This window comes from Podarcis liolepis (genome assembly GCF_965112155.1).
Source record: "Podarcis liolepis genome assembly, chromosome: 6".
NCBI classification, from domain to species: Eukaryota; Metazoa; Chordata; class Lepidosauria; order Squamata; family Lacertidae; genus Podarcis; species Podarcis liolepis.
Window position 1 is genome coordinate 90437296 of NC_139559.1, and position 22877 is coordinate 90460172.

Below are 22877 nucleotides of genomic sequence, written 5' to 3' on the forward strand. Positions count from 1 at the left end.
AAGGCGGCGGGTACAGATTTTTCCTTGAGGTTTACTCCCAAAGCCTTTCTCACATAGCAGCACAGTAGAGTTTCTCTTCTCCTAGATGGGCTACCTCTGCAGCTTGACAAGCTCCACCTGCCCCTCACTTCCCTCCAGAGTGCATGCAGAAACTGCCTTCTTGACCATTGGACCCAAGTGCCAAGTGTCAACAAAAACAAATGAATAAAAGAGAACCTAATCGTAGGATGTTGACACCAAAACCTTGCATATACACTATGTAAAAGAATGAAAGTTTAAGTCCTTCTCTCTCTCCCCACCTCTCTTCTCCCCAGCTTTACACTATACAGTGGTACCTCGAGTTACACATGCTTCAGGGTACAGACGCTTCAGGTTACAGACTCCGCTAACCCAGAAATAGTACCTCAGGTTAAGAAATTTGCTTCAGGATGAGAACAGATATTGCGCGGTGGCGGCACAGCAGCAGCAGGAGGCCCCATTAGCTAAAGTGGTGCTTCAGGTTAAGAACAGTTTCAGGTTAAGAACGGACCTCCGGAACAAATTAAGTACTTAACCCGAGGTATCACTGTATATAACATTAAAGTCTTATGTTGCATGTAACTGATCTGTAAAAAGGACTCTTGTAATATGAAAACAAAGACAATGTATGTGCTTTTGTAACCCAAGAAAATCTTTAATAAAAGCAATAAACAAAACAAAAAAGACAGAAAAGAGGGGGCGGGAAACAGCAACATAGAAAATCTATAAACATAAAAGAAAATACAATACATTCATTCATCAGCTTTATTTGAGTGGCAGCTTAGAGGTTCAGGTGAGCAGGGGGGCCAATTTGAATAAAATATTGGGGGGCTGTTAAGTCCAAGCTGGCATAATGAATGGCAGCACATGCACACTATTTGAATGGCAATGTCCATCAACTTTGGGGGTTCTCGGCCCCCTCAAATATTTTTTGGGGGGGGCAAACTACCTCGGCTCCTAGGAGTTGGCTCCTATGAAAGTGAGCCTGGAGCAAGGATGATAATGAATGAAGCGTAAACATTGGCAGCATTAAGATAAATTCAACAGCGTAAATAAGTTTTGATGGATGTAATAATGGAATACTGAATGGTTTGGTTTATATAAAATATGCAGGGTTTTCGGTTATGCAAAATGAACCATGGAAAGGAGGAAGTCAAGGATATTTTAAGATTAGATGTGTTTGCGCGAGTGTGAAGGTGAAGAGAAGGGAGCTGGCCCCCGTTTTAAGAAGGATTTCCTTTGTCTTTTTCAGAAGCCCAAAGCTGGGCTCCCGGGGCTTCTCCTCTCCGCAGCCTGAGCGCCTTCTCGCGCCGCCTTAAAGTTGGAGGCAGCGGCCAGCTGACTTGGCCGGGGACTCCGCCCGCCCCCGCTCGGCTCGCGAATGGCAATTCTTCCCGGGCAGCCCGCCTGAGAAGGGGAGGAGAGAGACCTCAAAAGAAAAAGAGAGACACAGAGTTGCAGTGCATGCGTGTGCGCGCGGCTCGCAAAGCGGAGATCTGCGCGCCACCGGAGGACCCCTGAGCGCTCCGAGACGGCGTTGCAACTGTAAGTAGGGCGACTTTGGAGAGGAAGGAGGCGCGCGGGGGCGCACGGGGCTTCCATACTGAGGGTTGGGTTGGGTTGGGTTAGGGGTGGTTCGTTCGCAAGAAGCAGGGACGGGAAGGAAATAAGGAAGCGCATCGCCCGGTCCCTTAAAAATAACTTGAGAGGAAGGAATGAAAAAACGAAACACTAATTCTGCGAATTATTTTTGCAACAGCTGGTCAGATTGCGATTGGCACGGGCTAGAGGAGATGTTTGGGTCACCTGGGCGGTTGCAAACGGGGTAGGCTCTCGCGCTTTGGGTATTATGGAGCTTTGATTTGTTGTGCTTATTTGCGTGGGTCAAGGATGGGGGGGTGAGATTGCATGTTATTTACCTCTCTAGGGACCAGAGAAAAGTAAGGAGCCTGTCATTATGGAGCTAATAATCATCGATTTGTAGAGTTGGGAGGGACCACGAAGTCATCTATTGCAACCTCCCTTTACTGCAGGAATCTTTTGCCCAACGTGGGGGTCGAACCCGCGACCCTAAGTCTCATGCGCTAACCACTGAGCTATCCCAGGTGCACCCCAGCACGTGATGCTGTTCTCACGTGCTCTCGTGGGGATGGCGATCAAGCGCGCAAAGTATCCACAGCCTCCCTTTCTACGCGAGGGCAAGCCTCTGTAGGGTGGCCTCAGCTTCTCCGCCTGCAAAATGGGAAGAAGCGATTCGATTAAAAGCGCCCTTAACTGATGAGAGGCAAGCGCACGCATGCCTTGGCTGAAGCAACTGCTGAGCAGGGAGACTTCAGGCCAGGAGGCAAAAGGTTTCGCAACGGCCACGGAGATGTTTTAGCAAAGGAGCTGGCAGTTTCTTCATTCGCTCTGCGCAGCTTCCTAATGCAAAAGGAGGAGGGGGGGGCGGGGGAAGCCAGGATTTTTGAGCGTGAAATTGAAAATATGCCCAGTGCGGAGAGAGCATTTCTGTCACTGAGACTGCAACTCTGCACACACCAAGAGGAAGTTAACCCCGTGGAATACGTGCAAATATTGTTTGATATCTGCCTCTGCTTCCTCTAGCATCCACATAATTTGTAGATTGCTTGCGTGTTCTTTCCCTCAGTTTATCTGGTGACCCTGATGTTCACATTCCAAGCGTGACTTCATTCTCCTTTGATAAAAAACAGCATGCAATCTAATATTAATATTTGCATTTCTAGGTGCTGCAGGAAAGACTCAGGAATAGTGTGCAAAAGAGTTTTAATGCCTGAGATCTCTGAGTGGAACGTAGATTTTCAAAAGTGTTTTCAGTGCAGGCCTAAACCCAAGCCAAGATGTGCAGCCTTATAACCTAAGGAGCCCTAGTCTCTGTGGCAGGCCCATCTGAAATAATTGTGCATTTTAAATTTATTTATTTTAATTTTGACTTTACTCCACCTGTCCTCCCTGACCTACGTTGTTCCTTCCTCCACCCACTTTTTTCCTCACAACAACCCTGTGAGGTAGGTTAGGCTGAGAGAAAAAGAGATTGGCTCAAGGTCACTCCAAGTGGGCTGTTTCATAGCTGAGTGAGGATTTGAAACCAGGCCTCGCTGATTCTAGTCAGACAGTCTAACCCAGGGATTGGGAGCAGGTAGATCTGCTGATCTCTAGGCATTTGGCAGTAGATCAGCAAGAGTTTCCGATTCCTATTAATTTAATACAGTGGTACCTTGGGTTACAGACGCTTCAGGTTACAGACTCTGCTAACCCAGAAATAGTACCTTGGGTTAAGAACTTTGCTTCAGGATGAGAACAGAAATTGCACGGCGGCAGCAGAAGGCCCCATTAGCTAAAGTGGTACCTCAGGTTAAGAACGGACCTCCAGAACGAATTAAGTTCTTAACCCGAGGTACCACTGTAATACCAAGCGAAATGGCAAGTGAAAACAAAAACCTGTGACTTAGCCTTGTGCTAATTGCTTGTCAACCTTTCTGTACCTCTCCTTACTGCAATTTTATGAATGTAAGTTGGTTTGCCTTTGACCAGTTCTTTGGGCACTTCCACTGGCCTGTTGGGGAGTTTGCTTCTCAAATCCCTGATCTGTTGCAACTCTGTAGTCGATTCGTACTAATACACACAGGTTATTTTGCTGTATGCCTTCTGGCATGCGTAGGCAAACTCGGCCCTCCAGATGTTTTGAGAGTACAATACCCATCACCCCCGAACACTGGTCCTCTTAGCTATGGATGATGGGAGTTGTAGTCCCAAAACAGCTGGAGGGTCAAGTTTGCCTATGCCTGCCTTCTGGGATGCAGTAGGGGAGTGGCTCCGCCCCCTTTTTCAGCTGGCTCTGATTGGTAGTTTAAGCAGAAATGCAAACATAGCCCGAAAACCTGCCCACCCTGCTCTAACCACAGCACCACATTGGCATAAGTAGCGCCTCTAAGCTAGTTGCACATTTAAAGGCACAGATGCTGCCAATTCATAGAGTGATGCTGGGATAATGAACAGAATCAACAACTGCATCCTTAACTCAGGGATGGGAAAAGACATCCTTGGACCACAGCTTCCATCATTCAAGACCATTGGCTGTGTTGGCTGGGGCCAGCTAAGAACATCTGGAGGGCCACAGGTTCGCTACTCCAGGGCTGCGGGTGGCGCTGTGGTCTAAACCACTGAGCCTCTTGGGTTTGTCAATCGGAAGGTCGGTGGTTCGAATCCCTGCGATGGAGTGAGCTCCCATTGCTCGGTCCTAGCTTCTGCCAACCTAGCAGTTTGAAAGGACACCATTGCAAGTAGATAAATAGGTAGTGCTGTGGTGGGGAAGGTAAACGGCATTTCTGTGTGCTCTGGTTTCCGTCACGGTGTTCTGTTGTACCAGAAGCTGTTTAGTCCTGCTGGCCACATGACCCGGAAAGCTGTCTGTGGACAAACACTGGCTCCCTCGGCCTGAAAGCGAGATGAGCGCCGCAACTGGACTTAACTGTCCAGGGGTCCTTTACCCTTATCTTTTTTAAAAAAGCTCCAGTTTACTTTTTCTGTTTTACACAGTTTATAAAACCTCTCTTTGGTGTGCTTGAGACTAACTTATAAATGAAAAGGAGAAGGCTATGGTCTTCGGGAGTCTTGCTTCTTTACTTCTAACAGTTGTTGCTGGCATAGTATTAATGACATTCTGCAGATGCCCTGGGGCATTTTGTTCTCCTTTGATGTCATCGTCTGTCTCAAGAGACAAGGCAGTGCACCTCTGGGAGTGAAGTCAAACCAAAGTGACCTCTCCAGGGCGCAAGCCTGGGCAGTGTGCGTGGAGGTCCTGGGCTGCGCCCTCACTGATGTGGTTCAAAATAAAGCAAAGCAAGACATATGAACAGCAGCTAAATCAATTAGATCAGGCTTCCTCAACCTTGACCCTCCAGATGTTTTGGGCCTACAACTCCCATGATCCCTAGCTAGCAGGACCAGTGGTCAGGGATGCTGGGAATTGTAGTCTGAAAACACCTGGAGGGCCGAGGTTGAGGAAGCCTGAATTAGAAGGTGTGGAAGGATATGAAAGACCTTGAAAGACCTACACTGGCTCCCAGTACGTTTCCGAGCACAATTCAAAGTGTTGGTGCTGACCTTTAAAGCCCTAAACGGCCTCGGTCCAGTATACCTGAAGGAGCGTCTCCATCCCCATCGTTCAGCCCGGACACTGAGGTCCAGCGCCGAGGGCCTTCTGGCGGTTCCCTCACTGCGAGAAGCCAAGTTACAGGAAACCAGGCAGAGGGCCTTCTCGGTAGTGGCACCCGCCCTGTGGAACACCCTCCCACCAGATGTCAAAGAGGAAAATAACTACCAAACTTTTAGAAGACATCTGAAGGCAGCCCTGTTTAGGGAAGCTTTTAATGTTTAATAGGTTATTGTATTTTAGTTGTTGGAAGCTGCCCAGAGTGGCTGGGGAAACCCAGCCAGATGGGCGGGGTATTATTTATTTATTTATTTATTTATTTATTTATTTTTTAGCGGACCTAAGAGTAAAAAGGAACCCATGGTGGTGCGGGGAAGTCAAACAATGTAGAAGGATAATGAAGAATATTGTGACATGGATGTACTCATTTATTGTAAATGCATAAAAAAGGGATATTTGGCACTAGTTTGGTTGCAGGAGTTGCCAGAGGTAGGCATACAAGGCGCTATCCAACTGTTTTAGGGACTCCACTCCAGATCTGCTAGCATTTTCTTCTCCCAAAGATACCCCACAAGGCAGCGGAGATTTAGGATTAGAGTTTTCCTTCTCCCAGATGGGCTACCTTCCAAGGTGGATAAGCCCCAGCTGCCCCTCATTTCCTGCTACGACATGTGCTGAAACCACCTTCTTGACCGTTGGACCAACTCTTGGTCTCGTCCGCTCAGTCTGCTGCAGCCTGTCTTTGCACACAGGGGAAGTTCCTAACTCACCAAGAGCTTGAGACCCATTGGCTACCATCACCTGGTTTAGCTGGCCAATCAAAGCCGTTCCAGGCATGTGGCTGCTGTCACATGCTGGCCGCTTCCAGGAGCCACAGGTGAGATCTGAGTGCATGGTGGGGACCAAAGGTGGTCAAAATCCCCCAATAGATGGACTACCCCATCCTTTGCACCCCATTTTGTTCCCCAAGTACAGACAAAAACTGCTTTATTTAAAGTAGTGCTGACAGCTGCTAGCTTAGATTGTTAAAAACAAAATACTGGGCAAGTTCATGGAAGATTAGGTGTGTCAAGAGGTATTGGTCGTGGAGGCTACAGAGAATCTGTGTTCAAAGCAGATTTTGGGGGCAAGTAACAGTTGAAGGTTGTTACCTTGATGCTTTGCTTGTGGCCATCTTGGAGGCAAAATGGTGCTGGACTAGATTGACTGGTTCTGATTCAGCAGAGATTCTGTATGGCAGGTTGTCTGGGCTTGTCTTGAGCTTCTGAAACCTAACTGTTGTCCACTTCTGCCCTGAGAGTTGGTTTAGGGTGAGGGTGAATAAATGATTTTTAAAATGATTTTTTAAAAAAATTAAAAATCAGATTTTAAAAAATTTAAATCAGATTTTTTTTTAAATTTAAATTGGATTTTTAAAATAAAATGCTTTTGGAGGAAAAATCTGCCTAAATATCGTTTTCTATTTAAATTACATTATAGTCCAGAGGCTATTCATCAGGAAATAAGTTTTTCATGTGTGCTAAAACTCAGAGTACATTTTTTTTGTTTTTGTTTAACCACATTAGTTAACAAACATGGATACGTATGCTATAATGTTACTGTTTTAGCTAAATAAATTGTTTAAATTGTTCTTCAGGAAATGATCATTTTTCTCCTTCCAATAAGGTGCAGCAGAAAAGTTGTCCAAATATAAACAGTTAACTTATTAAACCCCACAATAATTTCATAATCATCTCTCTATGTATTTCTAAGAGTATAATCAAATCAGTAATTTTTGATATAACTGTAAAAACTACCCTGAAAATTTATTATTCCAGAAATGAAACCTTCATCTGGTTGTAAAGATTAAGATTATACCAGCAAGAATGAGTCTTTCTGTAAAAAAATAACGATTTAAATCAAGTCTTACTGACTAGCATTTTAAATCGTGTTTTAAATCGATTTGATTTCAATCAAATCCACCCTGTTTAGGGCACAGAATTTAGGGGAGGTTCTGGGCATCAGTACAAAAGCAGCATCTCATGTCTTCGTAGATATCAGTGGGTGAGAGCCACAAATTGCTTAAACCTCCTCATTGCTCCCTCAAGGAATCTTGTTTAAGTACTGTACATCATTGTGCTGGCATAGCTTTATTGCCTGGTACAAAATGCAGCCTTAGGACTATTATTTATATTTATTTAACGAGGTCTGGAGGGTGGCAACATGAGAACGGGGCCTTCTCTGCAGTGGCTCCCCGTCTGTTGAATGCTCTCCCCAGGGAAGTTTGCCTGGCGCCTTCATTATACACCTTTAGGCAGCAGGCGAAAACTTTCCTTTTTAACCAGGCCTTTGGCTGATCTGATTTACATCCTATACCCCTTTAAAATGTTTTTTTTGGGGGGGGGGTGCTGTTGGGTTGTTGTTTTTATTTTATTAGGTATTTTGTGGTTTTATATCTTTATTTTATTCTGTGAACCACCCTGATACCTTTGGGTATAGGGCGGTATATAAATAATAATAATAATAATAATAATAATAATAATAATAATAATAATAATAATTACATTTATAGAATCATAGAATTGCAGAGTTGCAAGGGCTCACAAGGGTCGACTAGTTCAACTCCCTGCAATGCAGGAATCTTTTGAACCCACAACTCTGATATCACATTTATCATCTTCTAATAATAATAATAATAAATTTTATTTATACCCCGCCCTCCCCAGCCAAGACTGGGCTCAGGGTGGCTAACAACCGATATAAAAACAAATTGATTGAAATTGTTGTTGTTGTTTAGTCGTGTCCGACTCTTCGTGACCCCATGGACCAGAGCACGCCAGGCACTCCTGTCTTCCACTGCCTCCCGCAGTTTGGTCAAACTCATGCTGGTAGCTTCGAGAACACTGTCCAACCATCTCGTCCTCTGTCGCCCCTTCTCCTTGTGCCCTCCATCTTTCCCAACATCAGGGTCTTTTCCAGGGAGTCTTCTCTTCTCATGAGGTGGCCAAAGTATTGGAGCCTCAGCTTCAGGATCTGTCCTTCCAGTGAACACTCAGGGCTGATTTCCTTAAGAATGGATAGGCTTGATCTTCTTGCAGTCCATGGGACTCTCAAGAGTCTCCTCCAGCACCAGAATTCAAAAGCATCAATTCTTCGGCGATCAGCCTTCTTTATGGCCTAGCTCTCACTTCCATACATCACTGCAGTGGTACCTCGGGTTACATCAAAACATTAAAATGCAGCCTCATTTCAATGGAAACTCAAATCAAAACCTTTTTCGGGCATGAAAACATCAGGTCTTCACCAAGGCTAAGGATCTCACTAAGGATCTCAATGTGATGTACAAGTGCATCCTCAGAACAACCTTGTGAGGTAGGTTAGGCTAAGAGATGCTGACTGGCTCACGGTCACCCAGTTAGCTTCCTGGCTGGCTGGGGATTCAAAGACTGCTCTCCCAGGATTTTCATAGAATCATAGAGTTGGAAGAGACCACAAGGGCCATCGAGTCCAACCCCCTGCCAGGCAGGAAACACCATCAGAGCACTCCTGACATATGGCTGTCAAGCCTCTGCTTAAAGACCTCCAAAGTAGGAGACTCCACCACACTCCTTGGCAGCAAATTCCACTGTCAAACAGCTCTTACTGTCAGGAAGTTCTTCCTAATGTTTAGGTGGAATCTTCTTTCTTGTAGTTTGGATCCATTGCTCCGTGTCCGCTTCTCTGGAGCAGCAGAAAACAACCTTTCTCCCTCCTCTATGTGACATCCTTTTATATATTTGAACATGGCTATCATATCACCCCTTAACCTCCTCTTCTCCAGGCTAAACATGCCCAGCTCCCTTAACCGTTCCTCATAAGGCATCGTTTCCAGGCCTTTGACCATTTTGGTTGCCCTCCTCTGGACACGTTCCAGTTTGTCAGTGTCCTTCTTGAATTGTGGTGCCCAGAACTGGACACAGTACTCCAGGTGAGGTCTGACCAGAGCAGAATACAGTGGCACTATTACTTCCCTTGATCTAGATGCTATACTCCTATTGATGCAGCCCAGAATTGCATTGGCTTTTTTAGCTGCCGCGTCACACTGTTTAGATCTGGTCCTAACCAATGTTGATGACCTGGTTAGTGGGCTAGAAGTGGAAGGATCATTAGGTGCGAGTGATCATGCTCTTCTGAAGTTTACTATACAGCGGAATGGAGCAGCCAAGCATACTAGGACTCAATTTCTTGACTTTAAGAAAGCCGACTTCATAAAACTTAGGGAAGTGCTGGGTGAGATCCCATGGACAGTAATACTAAAAGGAAAGGGAGTTTCCCAGCCTAAGTTGCACATGCTATGTTAGACATGCAGTTTGCAGCCATACCTGGGGTTTTTTTTATTACTTTAATTAATTAGAGGAAGAGGAGGCGGGTTGTCATTGGACCACCACCAGGATGCAGGGGACAGAGGTGTAAGCCTCAAACCCGTTTGAGGGGTGGAATTTTGTCCTGGATGTGTTGGAATGGGATAAACCACCTCTTCTGCCAGTCTCTATGGTCCCAATGATTGTTGGCTCCAGTGTCTGTAATTAAATAAAGTAAAACACAGATGTTTCTGCTTACTACACAAATTAAAGTTAGCACCTCGTTTGGCCTTTAGCATCAGCTGTTCAGCAATGTTCAATTTATGTGGGTCAGTAATAATCTTATCCCCGCTCCTGCCCCAACCCCATCTCATCTCTTTTGAGGACATCACAGCAATTCAGCAGCGGAGTGGACTAGACAAAACAAACATTATAATATTTAACATGCATTTCGCTTCATTCAGTAAGATGGTCTTCATTAAAATTGACAGATTCAATGGGTTGGGAGTACTTTTTTAAAAAAAGTCATCTACCTTGTGTTGATCTGTAAAAAAGGAATATTGATAACTACATTTTTTAAAAAAAGCTTCCTTTCAGTGGCCTGATTCAGCTCTTTCACCACTGACGTGAAACAGTTTATTGTGAAATATGAAGAGAAGCAGCAGGATGATTCTATGAAGAAAGAGTCTTACAAAATTTCCTGCTGCGTAAATTTTTTGTGAGGGAGAGAAAGACAGCAGCTGCTGATGGCTTCTCAAAGATACCTTTGTAGTTTAAAGTAAGCTCACAAGTTAGGTGGGAATTATGTTCCTCAGATCACCCCTAAACATAGCTGTCAACGTTTTCCTTTTCTTAAGGGAAATTCCCTTATTCCAAATAGGATTCCTCGCAAAAAAAAGGAAAAGTTGGCAGCTACGCCCCTAAAGCCCAAATGGTGTATAGTAAAAACACATTGGATGCAGTGGGGTGTGGGATTACCGAAGTTTCTTTTCTTGGAAGCCTGCCCCTTTCTATTTATTTTCTTCTTCTTCTTCTCCTTCTTCTCCTTCACATATAAAGCTGAATGTGCACAAGTTAAAATCACAAAAGTTGCAAACTAAAGCAGTGCTTCTAAAAAAATTTGAACTGCCTCCACCAGGTTGCACTGCCTTCTGGAATTGCCTCCTAAGACTCTGATGAAAGTGGCAGAGCACTACAGTCAAACCTCGGTTGTCAAACTTCATCCGTTCCGGAAGCCCATTTGGCTTCCGAAATGTTTGACAACCGAGGCACAGCTTCCAATTGGCTGCAGGAGCTTCCTGCACTCAAGCGGAAGCTGCGTCTGGCACCCAAGCGGCTAGCAACGCTGCTGGTTGGGGTTTGACTGTACTTTACAGTGGTACCTCAGGTTACAGACACTTCAGGTTACATACGCTTCAGGTTACAGACTCCATTAACCCAGAAATAGTACCTCGGGTTAAGAACTTTGCTTTGGGATGAGAACAGAAATTGCACAGCAGTGGCGTGGCGGCAGGGGGAGTCCCCATTAGCTAAAGTGATACCTCAGGTTAAGAACAGTTTCAGGTTAAGAACGGACCTCTGGAACAAATTAAGTTTTTAACCTGAGGTACCACTGTATTACAGAATGAAACTGGTTCAGCAGTCATTCCTCCTCTAGGAATTGCAGTTTTTGGTGTGTGTTGGGATCGCTAATACAGTGGTACCTCGGGTTAAGTACTTAATTCGTTCTGGAGGTCCATACATAACCTGAAACTGTTCTTAACCTGAAGCACCAGTTTAGCTAATGGGGCCTCCTACTGCCGCCGCACCGCCAGAGCACAATTTCTGTTCTCATCCTGAAGCAAAGTTCTTAACCTGAAGCACTATTTCTGGGTTAGCGGAGTCTGTAACCTGAAGCGTATGTAACCTGAAGCGTATGTAACCAGAGGTACCACTGTACAGGCTTCCTCAACCTCGACCCTCCAGATGTTTTTGGCCTACAACTCCCATGATCCCTAGCTAGCAGGATCAATGGTCAGGGATGATGGGAATTGTAGTCTGAAGGGCCAGTTCTTTCTCCCAGAGGAATTGCCCCATAGTTTTAGAAACTAGGCATTAAAGAAGAGATGTCTTTTAAAATAAAATAAAATAAAATCTCCAACTCATGGAGTTCTTAAATTTCTAAAGAAATGTTGTACAGTGGTACCTCGGGTTAAGTACTTAATTTGTTCCGGAGGTCCGTACTTAACCTGAAACTGTTCTTAACCTGAAGCACCACTTTAGCTAATGGGGCCTCCCGCTGCTGCTGTGCCGCTGGAGCACGATTTCTGTTCTCATCCTGAAGCAAAGTTCTTAACCCGAGGTACTATTTCTGGGTTAGCAGATTCTGTAACCTGAAGTGTATGTAACCTGAAGTGTATGTAACCCGAGGTACCACTGTAAAAGGAAAAACAGCCCACCTATCATTCATCTCCTGTCATACTGCTGCCAGGTGATTGACAGGTGGACAGGACCACCTGCCTGTCAAAGATGGCCAGTGTGGGTAGGAGTAAAACCCTGCCCATCAGCCGATGGGTGAGAGACCAGTCCTGTGTTCTCCAGAAACAGAGTTTTGTGTGGGGAGCAAGTGTGCACAGCAGAACCAAGCAGGACTGAACCCTCTGACCCTCAGGTGATGTCATCTGGTTGATAGGTGGTTAAAAAAAATGGCTGCAAGGACCAAGCTGGAAACTTGGGCAGGCCAAGGTTAGCATGTGGACTGAGGATTCCTCACCAGTGTTCTAGCCTTTGAAATGCATTCCACTTCATTCTGCAAATTCCTCTACATTTAAACAGCCAGACTAGATCCTTTTGGAGTACAGAACTTTGTTTTAGCTTTGCCTGTGCTGTGCTAAAATTTATTTAAAATGACTAGTATCGGTCTATGCCTGGCACAGATACTGAGTGCTTATAATCTAAAAAATAACACTTGAAAAAATTGAGTCTTTTATTTATCTCAGTCGCTATCAAAAGCAGAGCATACCTGTCAGCCAGGTATGTGGTGCAATCCTTTACACGTTTACTCAGAAATAAGTCTTGCTGCGTACAGTGGTGCTTATTTCCAGGTAAGTGTGTATAAAATTCCAGCCTAAGAGTTTCTGGAAATGCCCTTGTCAATTGGCACTGTGCCACAAGGTACCCCTGGTAAGCAAAATAAATAAACTGTTGTGTTCATGTGATGCCAACCTCAGCTCTTACTATGTAAGGAAAAGGATAAGTACCAGTCTGTATAAAGGAGTAGCAGCTGATTTGATCTTTAGTAATAAACTGCGGAATGATCGCTTTGTATTAGCCCTAGGTTACAACAACGTGTTTCAACAGAGCTGCCTAATCTTCCTTCAGCTATCTTATTATCACTCTTCTTTTATCATTTTACTGATCAATTGAATTCTATTTTCAGCCAGATGCACTGTGCCAATAAAGAACGAAAAGCATCTGTTTAAGAGGCAGGGGTCTGGTGTGCCAGTTCACTCGTGAAAGATCCTATTGAAAACTTTATTTATTTTTAGACAATCGTAGAGGTAAAAATGTTCTATAAATACCAAGTACAAGATAATTCCCCATCTCCAGACTAAGATATAATTGGTTCCCCTCTCTGTCCCTCTCTAGCTATTGTTGGACTCCAATGCCCATCATCCCTAGCTAGCAAGACCAGTGGTCAGGGATGATGAGAATTGTAGTTTGACAATAGCAGTTGGAGACCCAAGTTTGAGAAACGTGACTCTACAGCCATTTACAAACTCACAAAGTTACCATGTAGGTGAGAGTCCTAGCTCCATGCTGTTGCATCACCAGTTCAGACCCATTCCAACTCTTTGAAGGAGACTTATATGCCGAATTCATCATGTGAAAGGCTGGGCTGGATGAATCCCTAGCCGGAATTAAAATTGCTGGAAGAAATATCAACAACCTCAGATATGCAGATGACACAACATTGATGGCAGAAAGTGAGGAAGAATTAAAGAACCTTTTAATGAGGGTGAAAGAGGAGAGCGCAAAATATGGTTTGAAGCTCAACATCAAAAAAACGAAGATCATGGCCACTGGTCCCATCACCTCCTGGCAAATAGAAGGGGAAGAAATGGAGGCAGTGAGAGATTTTACTTTCTTGGGCTCCATTATCACTGCAGATGGTGACAGCAGCCACGAAATTAAAAGACGCCTGCTTCTTGGGAGAAAAGCAATGACAAACCTAGACAGCATCTTAAAAAGCAGAGACATCACCTTGCCAACAAAAGTCTGTATAGTTAAAGCTATGGTTTTCCCAGTAGTGATGTATGGAAGTGAGAGCTGGACCATAAAGAAGGCTGATTGCTGAAGAATTGATGCTTTTGAATTATGGTGCTGGAGGAGACTCTTGAGAGTCCCATGGACTGCATGGCATCATGAAGAGTCGGACACGACTAAACAACAACATGGGACGCGGGGAACTGTTTTTTATCCGTGGAGGCTACCCACACATTTTGGAAACTTGATACTTAAATTTTTAAAAGGTTCTAAAATGTGCACAGAATCAGCATGTTTAGAAAAGGCACCCCAAGTCACACAGTTGCCTTTTGTGAATGGATAAGGCAACTGCACTGGGCCTTGGTGGGGCGGCAGAGCTAACTGCATCCTCGCTGCACCCCTTGCATAATAATTTTGCCGGAGAGTGAATGCCTGATGCAGCCAAATCTTGGGAGAGAAATGTGAGGTGCAAGTACTGTACAGAGTCCTCATTTCCCACAGGAAGTTGCCTCATACCAAGTTGGTCACTAGCTCTGTAACATGTGCATTATTTTTTTAAATAATAATTTTTATTAAGTTTTCCATTTAACAATCCAATCATATCATATTGATTATTCCAAATTATACCAATACATATCATAAAGTCCAAATATTTTGCCAAATTATAAATTTTTGTTGGGGGTTCCCATGCTTCGAGTTCAGTAGGGTCCAATCATCTCATATTTCTGCTGCTTTTAGTGTTTGCCAGTCCCTTCTTTCAATCTTCTTGTTATCCTTTTTCTTCTTAATAGCCTCTGAGTTGTTTCCACAGGCAAGTTAAAGTAAGCAATATTATGCTTTTGTGTGAACTTTTTATGGCTCTCCCTTTTTTTAAAAAAAGCTGGTAAGTCTTTTGTTTGCAATAAATCCTCACACGCTGATCCAATAGTCCTCCTCGAGTGGCAGACGCCATATTTCTCAGTTCTGATGAAATAAAATCTAGGCGTTTGCTCATTAATTTTCCCAGACAAGCCTTTGATACATTTTAAGGTGCCAATACTCTTTGGTCCTTCTTTGTGAAGTTGATTGCGTGTACAAAATATATTTAGGTGTTTTCAGAGAGATGGATCTTGCAAGGAAAGAGGAAACACAATTCGACATATCCCTCTTGTGTGCTGGTGAATGGTATATTTGGCTTGGATTTGTGTTCAGATTTTAATTATGGGCTGATGCACAGATTTTATGGAGATAAACTTGGGTTTGCTACTTCAAGTGCTTGGATTTCTAACGGCTTTTTATTGCTGCTGTTGAGTTATTTCTCGCTGCCGTTTTAACATTAGATTGTGGGGGATATTTTACAGGGTTTCATCTTCATTGCTAGCTGCCTCGAGCTCTCTGAAAGCAAGGCTGGGTTTAAGTGTTTTAAATAAGTATGTTGTTCTCTGACTTAGACCAGATCCATTGAAACCGGTGGTTTCAGTTGGTCATGATTAACTTTAATCCATTGGTTTAGTTTGCGTATGACTTGGGTGGACTCTGCCCATAATATAAAAACATCTGCTCAGCTGAGAACTGTAGCTACTGCAAGGAGACTAATGTTACATTGTGCTCCTCTGTTTTTTCTTTTTGTTGGATATGTTAAGTTTAGCCCTTTGTTCTTTGTTTGCAAATATTTGCATCCATATACAAAAGAAGTATATGGGACGCGGGTGGTGCTGTGGGTTAAACCACAGAGCCTAGGACTTGCCAATCAGAAGGTCGGCAGTTCGAATCCCCACAACGGGGTGAGCTCCCGTTGCTCGGTCCCTGCTCCTGCCAACCTAGCAGTTCGAAAGCATGTCAAAGTGCAAGTAGATAAATAGGTACCGCTCTGGTGGGAAGGCAAACGGCATTTCCGTGCGCTGCTCTGATTCGCCAGAAGCAGCTTAGGCATGCTGGCCACATGACCCGGAAGCTGTACGCCGGCTCCCTCGGCCAATAAAGCGAGATGAGCGCTGCAACTCCAGAGTCGGCCACGACTGGACCTAATGGTCAGGGGTCCCTTTACCTTTACCTTACAAAAGAAGTAGCTCAAATGTATCACTATAGCTCCATTTCCCAGAGCCAGAACTCTGGAGGTTTCGTCCAAGTTGTTGATTCCTTATGGAATCGACAAAATAAATTACAGATGGTCACCATTTTAGGCGTGTCCAATTGACGTGTGATCGCCAATGTGCGGGTCCTTTTGGACTTGGAAGAAGGCAGATCAGGGACGGAATGGGGTGGGGCAGAACAGAATAACAGGGTGTGGTTGGTCACTGCCTGTATTCAGACTATAAATATGGACACATTTATAGGCTGGCATGAAAAATGCACATTTTTTTTGATTTATTTATTTATTTAATTATTTGGTTTTTCAGATTAAAATTTTACAGTCATATATCAAACATAGATCATAAAAACAAAATTCCAAGGAATCACCTGGACTTCCATCCTCCCCTTTGTTGGTCCTATTTATTACTCATTTCCTCCTGCATCTTTTATGATGATCCAAATCTTTTACATCTCCATTATATCCAAATTTCACTATTAAACTACAAGTGATATTCCAATCCTACTAACGAGTCACTAAAAAGAAATGAAACTGGTACAGCCAACACTGTGATATATCTTGAAGAAGAAGAAGAAAATGTTTATTCGGCTTTACGCCCATCATAAAGCACAACACAACAAAACAAATCAAATAAAACAGTGGACTCGTACAAGCCACCAGTAATATAACACAATTCACAGCTCACAAGGACAGATATTAGCAATTCAAAAGAAAAATTTAAGATTAAGATTTAGGCACTACGCTAAAATCAATATCTGATGTCATTGTAGAAAGTTCTTATAACTATCAATAATTGGCTAACATTCCATTCCGTCTCTTGTACGAGAGGACGGCTGTTAGGAATTTAGCAACCTGTAGGGTAATATAAGGATCCACATCTTGAAGAACCCAGGCAAGCTGTAGGTCTACTGGTTTGTCAGCCATAGGCTGAATTATGGAGTTTAGTATACTAGCACGAGCTGAACTGTACATAGGGCAGATAAACATGACATGCTGTAGAGATTCAGATGTTTTCATATCACAAGCACACATTGAAGGGACTTGGCCCTTAGTGAATCTATGTCTCTATGTGATATATCTTGCATTGAAGAGCACATGAGGGGGTTGTATAGGCCTATCTTTCACTACCACATGTGCCTCAGAAAAGCCCCACTGGCCAGCATATTCAAGGGCCATGTTCAGAGGCCCTATGCCTATCCATTTGTGTGTGTGTGTAACACAGTTACTGAATGAGTGTGACCCCTTTGTGCCTGTGATGACTGTGGGGGTTGTGTGTACCTGTGAATAGCACTCAAGAGAGTTCTAGTTTGGCTTCCTCTCTGTGGCATGAGGGCAGCTGGGCCAGTCGCTAGCATACAATTTTATCGTAATCAGCACCACAAAACTGCACACTCCTTTCTCCATTATGGTATAGAATAATTTTACAGTGGTACCTTGGTTGCTGAACTGCTAGATAGGCCAAGCATAACATCTTGCAATCAGATGTAAGCTTTTTACCTGCTCAGGTTTAGTGCGGTTCTCTCTTTCATTTTTTCAAACATTTGCGCAATAACCTCAAATATTTATCAACTATCAACCTCAGAAATCAAATACCTTGTTTCATAAGTTGACTTCCCACCCTCATTTCCGCAGTGTTTTTATACAAACCTTTTCTACTGCATTAAATCTTTATCTATTACAAAAAAATTATCTATTGCAATTATGTTGTCATTCTCCTTCTGCTGCTTTTATCTCAAATCCTGCCTGTGATTTCATCTGGCTGTAATATTTTTTAATTAGTTCATCATTTTGATCTCTTAATTTCAAGTTTGCCATTACTTTCAAAAGCCACTCTTCCTTTGTTGGAACCTACTCACCTTTATTTCTGTGCATATAATATTCTAGCAGTTAGGTTTAGTGCAGTTCTTTACCTATCTCTTATTGCATTTTAAGACCTGTACTTGCTTAATTATTCACATTTCAACATGGTGGTTGCCTAATTGCTTTCTTAGCCAACAAGCTAGACAGGTCTTAGCTGAACCCAAATACCTTGAGCAGAACAAAATTTCAAGCTCCTCTGCATCTTAAAGCATCTGAAAAAACCTTCTCAGACATTCTTGTTTCCAGCACATATTTTTAGATGGATAAACAAGGTGTATAAATGCCAATAATCTCTATTTTCCAAAATTGGCAGGTATTGTGTGTTTAAACGTGCCAGGGATCTTAGTGTCTCTGTGTAAAAGGTGCATATTGAGTTGCATTGTAAGATTTTGCCTAGGGTGCCAAAATACTACCAGTTGCCCCTGGGAATTTAATAACAGGTCTGGGCCCATGCCAAGGGCTGGAATTTATTGCCCTGTGGCTCCTCAGTTCCTGTTGCTGCAGTCAGTAATAAACACTACATAGTGCTGATGGTAGAAGCAGCCAAGAGCAAGTTGAAGCCAGCACTGCCGTTTTTCTTGGGGGATTTTTGCAGCAGCAATAAGCCCTTGTTAGCATCCTCTGTGGGTTAAACCACAGAGCCTAGGGCTTGCTGAACAGAAGTTCGGCGGTTCGAATCCCCATGACGGGGTGAGCTCCCGTTTCTCAGTCTCTGATCCTGCCAACCTAGCAGTTTGAAAGCACCTCAAAGTGCAAGTAGATAAATAGGTACCGCTCCAGCGGGAAGGTAAACGGCGTTTCCGTGCGCTGCTCTGGTTCGCCAGAAGCGGCTTAGTCATGCTGGCCACATGACCCGGAAGCTGTACGCCAGCTCCCTCAGCCAATAAAGCGAGATGAGCGCCACAACCCCAGAGTCGGTCACGACTGGACCTAATGGTCAGGGGTCCCTTTACCTTTACCTAGCTTCCTCTTCTAACTGAAGAATGAAAAAGTGAATGCTGGATTGCTCATCATTTGCCAGATTTAAAGGTGGCAGCCTTATTCTAGCTGTCTGTTATAACAACCCAGCCCCTTGTAAATCGCAATAGCTGGGGCTCTTCTCATCCCAGAGGTATGTGTCATTCTTGGATTACACAATTTATGGACCATTTCCCTACAAAACGTAACCATGATTCAGCCTTGAGGTTAAAGCTTGTGTCTGTCGGGTAGGGTGGGGGAAGCCCCCCGTCACCATTTGTAGTAGATTTCCCTGCAGATGTGATTCCTAGCACGATGTGATTTTGGAAGAGGAGTCATTAAGTCAGCCTTTTACAGGTTTTAAAAACAAGGCAGCAGTTAAACTTCCACATGTTACTGATTTCTTCCGGTTCTCTTTTTGCGGGGGAGGAAAGCGAGAGGAATCTGGATCAAGTTTTTACGTGTTTTGTGAAGTTAACTGTTGCGGACTTTGAGGAAACAGAATGCTGTCGTTTGTAGAGCAGAGAGACAAAAGTGAGATTAGCATTAACAAAACGTTGGGCCAAAGCCTGAATTTTTGCGTTTTTGATCTGTCCTGTATGATAATAGTTTTAAAGTCTTAGAAATATAATAAATGTTCATAAACGTACCAACCAAGCACGTACATAGATCAGCACAGGAAGACCGACCTGAAACCATTTTTGATTCCCAAACTGACCAAATATTTTCTCTGCAAGGTCAAAGGAAAATGGAAAAGCCTCCCCATTGTCTTTTCCTTCACAAATCCTGCTGTAAGGGTATGTCTGTCTGTGTTTGAATAGGGTGAGCCTGTGACCTGGCTCAGGAACTAAGTATTTATCATTACAAAAGACTGGCCAGGCTCCCCAGGGTATCCAATCAAGTGAGCATTAACAGGTAACCTGTCAGACGAGATAAACAACAAACTCAGATTTCTGCTGTAGACCGCCTTTTCTGTGATGTAGGTATGATGTATCTGGGGGGTGGTGGTCTTGGGTTACACCCCTTCTATGATGTATGTATGATGTATGGAGGGGTGGTCTGGAGCTCCAGGGCAGGGAATTTAAAATGTCTATATAAGGCCTTGCACACCGTTGTTTGAGGTCCTCCTCCTTTCCTGTGTGTGAGGGGAGCTCCCTGTTGCAACAGATCAATAAAGATCAGGCTTACTAGCTGCTTTGCTTCTCAATATTCTCCGGTTGGCCTCTGTTATTTTCTCCTACGGGCTCTATACGGACTCTATACAGGCTCTTGGATACCCCATAAGGGAAAAAGGGCAGATTGATTTTGCTTACAACACCTGTCCCGAGGATAAGCATGCAGATGTGATGATATGTGAACCTGGAAGAGAAAAAGGCCGAGACGCAAATCGCTGTGCAAGTTGTGTCCAAGTTGTGAAATGTTTTGCTCCCTCCCAACCCCCTTGAACTGCCAACTCCCGTGTTGTATCATAAACTGATTTTGGAAAGCCCTGAAATAGTTTCAAAACAGTTTGCCATGTGGCTGTGGGGAGCTGCTGTCTTAGAATCATAGGATTTAAAGCCCTAATCCACCCAGAGGAAGCAATAATAGCAGTTGATTAGGTTATATGCATCATTTTGTTGTCCAGATTTAGCATAGGTACCCCTCTCAAGTATCTTTGGGAAGACTTCTTCTTTCTTTCTTTCTTTCTTTCTTTCTTTCTTTCTTTCTTTCTTTCTTTCTTTCTCTTCTCTTCTCTTCTCTTCTCTTCTCTTCTCTTCTCTTCTCTTCTCAGAAGCAATGCTCTACTTTCCTGTAGGACTTTCGGATACTCTGGGCTTACAGGCATTTGTGAAGCAGTAAAGATAAAGGGACCCCTGACCATTAGGTCCAGTCGTGACCGACTCTGGGATTGCGGCGCTCATCTTGCTTTATTGGCCGAGGGAGCCGGCGTACAGCTTCCGGGTCATGTGGCCAGCATGACTAAGCTGCTTCTGGCGAACCAGAGCAGCGCATGGAAACACTGTTTACTTTCCCGCCGGAGCGGTACCTATTTATCTACTTGCACTTTGCGGTGCTTTCGAACTGCTAGGTTGGCAGGAGCAGGGACCGAGCAACCGGAGCTCACCCCGTCGCAGGGATTCAAACCGCCGACCTTCTGGTAGCAGGACTTATATATTACTATTGGGAAGCAGTCGTAGGTCTTAAGAAGAGCTTTGCAGGATCACACCAAAGGGCCGCCCAGCGGTTCTCAACCTGTGGGTCCCCAGATGATGTTGGACTACAACTCCCATCACCCCTGAGCTCTGGCCTTGCTAGCTAGGGATGATGGGAGTTGTAGTCCAACAACATCTGGGGACCCACAGGTTGAGAACCGCAATGTGCTGTTCTCACAGTGGCCAGCCAAATGACTTGTCTTAGCTTAACATGGCCCATTGTGGAAGGGATGGAAAGTATGCTTCCTAGTTAATTTAGAATTGTAGAGTTGGAAGTGATCCCAAGGGTCATCTAGACCAACCCCCTGGAATGCAGGAATCTCTGCTAAAGCATCCATAACAGATGGCCAAGAAACATACGCCCAAATAACCTCTTGTGTATGGGGAACTAGGTGCACAGATCTTGGTTTCCTAGCTGGAATCACACCCTGTTCCATTGCTGTAGTCAATAGGCTTGCTTATGTGTCATTTCTGTGTAGAAAAATGGAAGAAATATTCTGAAAGTCAATTTGGACTGATCGCCACGCTACACTGGAAGGTGCAGAAACCTTTCCCAGCCTGGAGGTGGCATTCACTTCTGGCCAGCCTACCAGGGACAGAGGCAGAATTAGTTGGAGCAATTTACACAAATCTCCCCTTTCATACACGAGGCTAGTTTTTGTGCACGCTCGCATGCCCTGCTCTATTATCGATGAAGTGGTTTGTACTGTACATTTTTTCAATTTATTTTAAAAATGTAACTTTAAGACGACATTCCTAAACGCTGGATTGAAGTGTTCTGGAACTGAAATGAAGTGTTTGTGCAAAATAGATTAAACGCTGGCCAAGAAAGTTAAATCCCGATTATAAAGCAGTTCATGAATTGTGTGAGCTGCTAGCTCCATCCAGTGGTCCAAACAAAATGGCTGCCACAGGTTCCCTGCCTGTACCCGTGCAATTCTAGTAGGTTTTCTGTCCAAATTGTGCAGAGATGCTTGCCATCCTTTCCTTCGCTCTTGGCACTGTTACTTTGCCCTTCCTTACAAAAGCGATTCAAGGATTTCTTCACTGATTAGTTAGGTTAGTTTGTGCCCATTGCTGACTCCAAAGCATACATTACTTGGACCAAAAAAAACCCCTACTATTCTGATTCATTCAATCTTAAATTTGATGTATGGCATTGTGTGGTAATGCAGATTCTAAAATACAAAGAAATACAGTACATCCTATGCCCTTTTAAAATGTGTTTTTTGGGGGGTGGCGTGAGTAGTGCTGTGGTCTAAACCACTGAGCCTAGGGCTTGCTGATCAGAAGGTCAGCGGTTCGAATCACCGCGACGGGGTGAGCTCCCGTTGCTCGGTCCCTAGTCTTGCCAACCCAGCAGTTTGAAAGCACGTCAAAGTGCAAGTAGATAAATAGGTACCGCTCCTGCGGGAAGGTAAACAGCGTTTCCGTGTGCTGCTCTGGTTCGCCAGAAGTGTTTTAGTCATGCTGGCCACATGACCCGGAAGCTGTATGCTGGCTCCCTCGGCCAATAAAGCGAGATGAGCGCCGCAACCCCAGAGTCGTCTGCGACTGGACCTGTCAGGGGTCCCTTTACCTTTACCTTTATTGGGTTGGAGTTTTTATTTTTATGATGTATTTTGTGGTTTTATATCTTGATTTTATTCTGTGAACCGCCCTGAGACCCCCTTGGGTATAGGGCATTATATAAATTCAATAAGTAAATAAAATAAATATTATCCAACCAGGAAGTGAAGGCGTTCCAAGGACACGTTTCCAGCTAAGCAAAAAACACTTGGGGTGCGGAGCAGGGCTGGTGAGAGGATGTAGCTAGGGAGAGGGTGTGGCTTGGGGACAGTTTCAGGGGCCAGGTTGAGGGGTCTGGAGGGCCACACCTGAGGTTCCCATCACTGCCATAGGGTGGCCATATGCAAAGGGAGGCAGAGATTACATGCCTTCAGGAGCTCTGTAGAAAGAAAGAATTCTGGCAATTCTGCTTGTGTTCATGTGGAGGTTAGAAAAACTGCAGCAGCCAGAAATTCCCTGTCCGTTACTTA

At 44.2% G+C, this 22877-nt stretch overlaps 1 protein-coding gene across 1 annotated transcript in view; it reads left to right on the forward strand.

Moving 5' to 3' along the window:
- The first annotated feature begins 1432 nt into the window (after window positions 1-1432).
- PLA2G4A (phospholipase A2 group IVA) overlaps window positions 1433-22877 on the forward strand; it is an 83511-nt gene continuing 62066 nt past the window's right edge. Inside the window, exon 1 of the mRNA XM_083506783.1 lies at window positions 1433-1563. The gene's annotated coding sequence lies outside the window, so the exon portion shown is untranslated. The remainder of the gene's footprint in view (window positions 1564-22877) is intronic.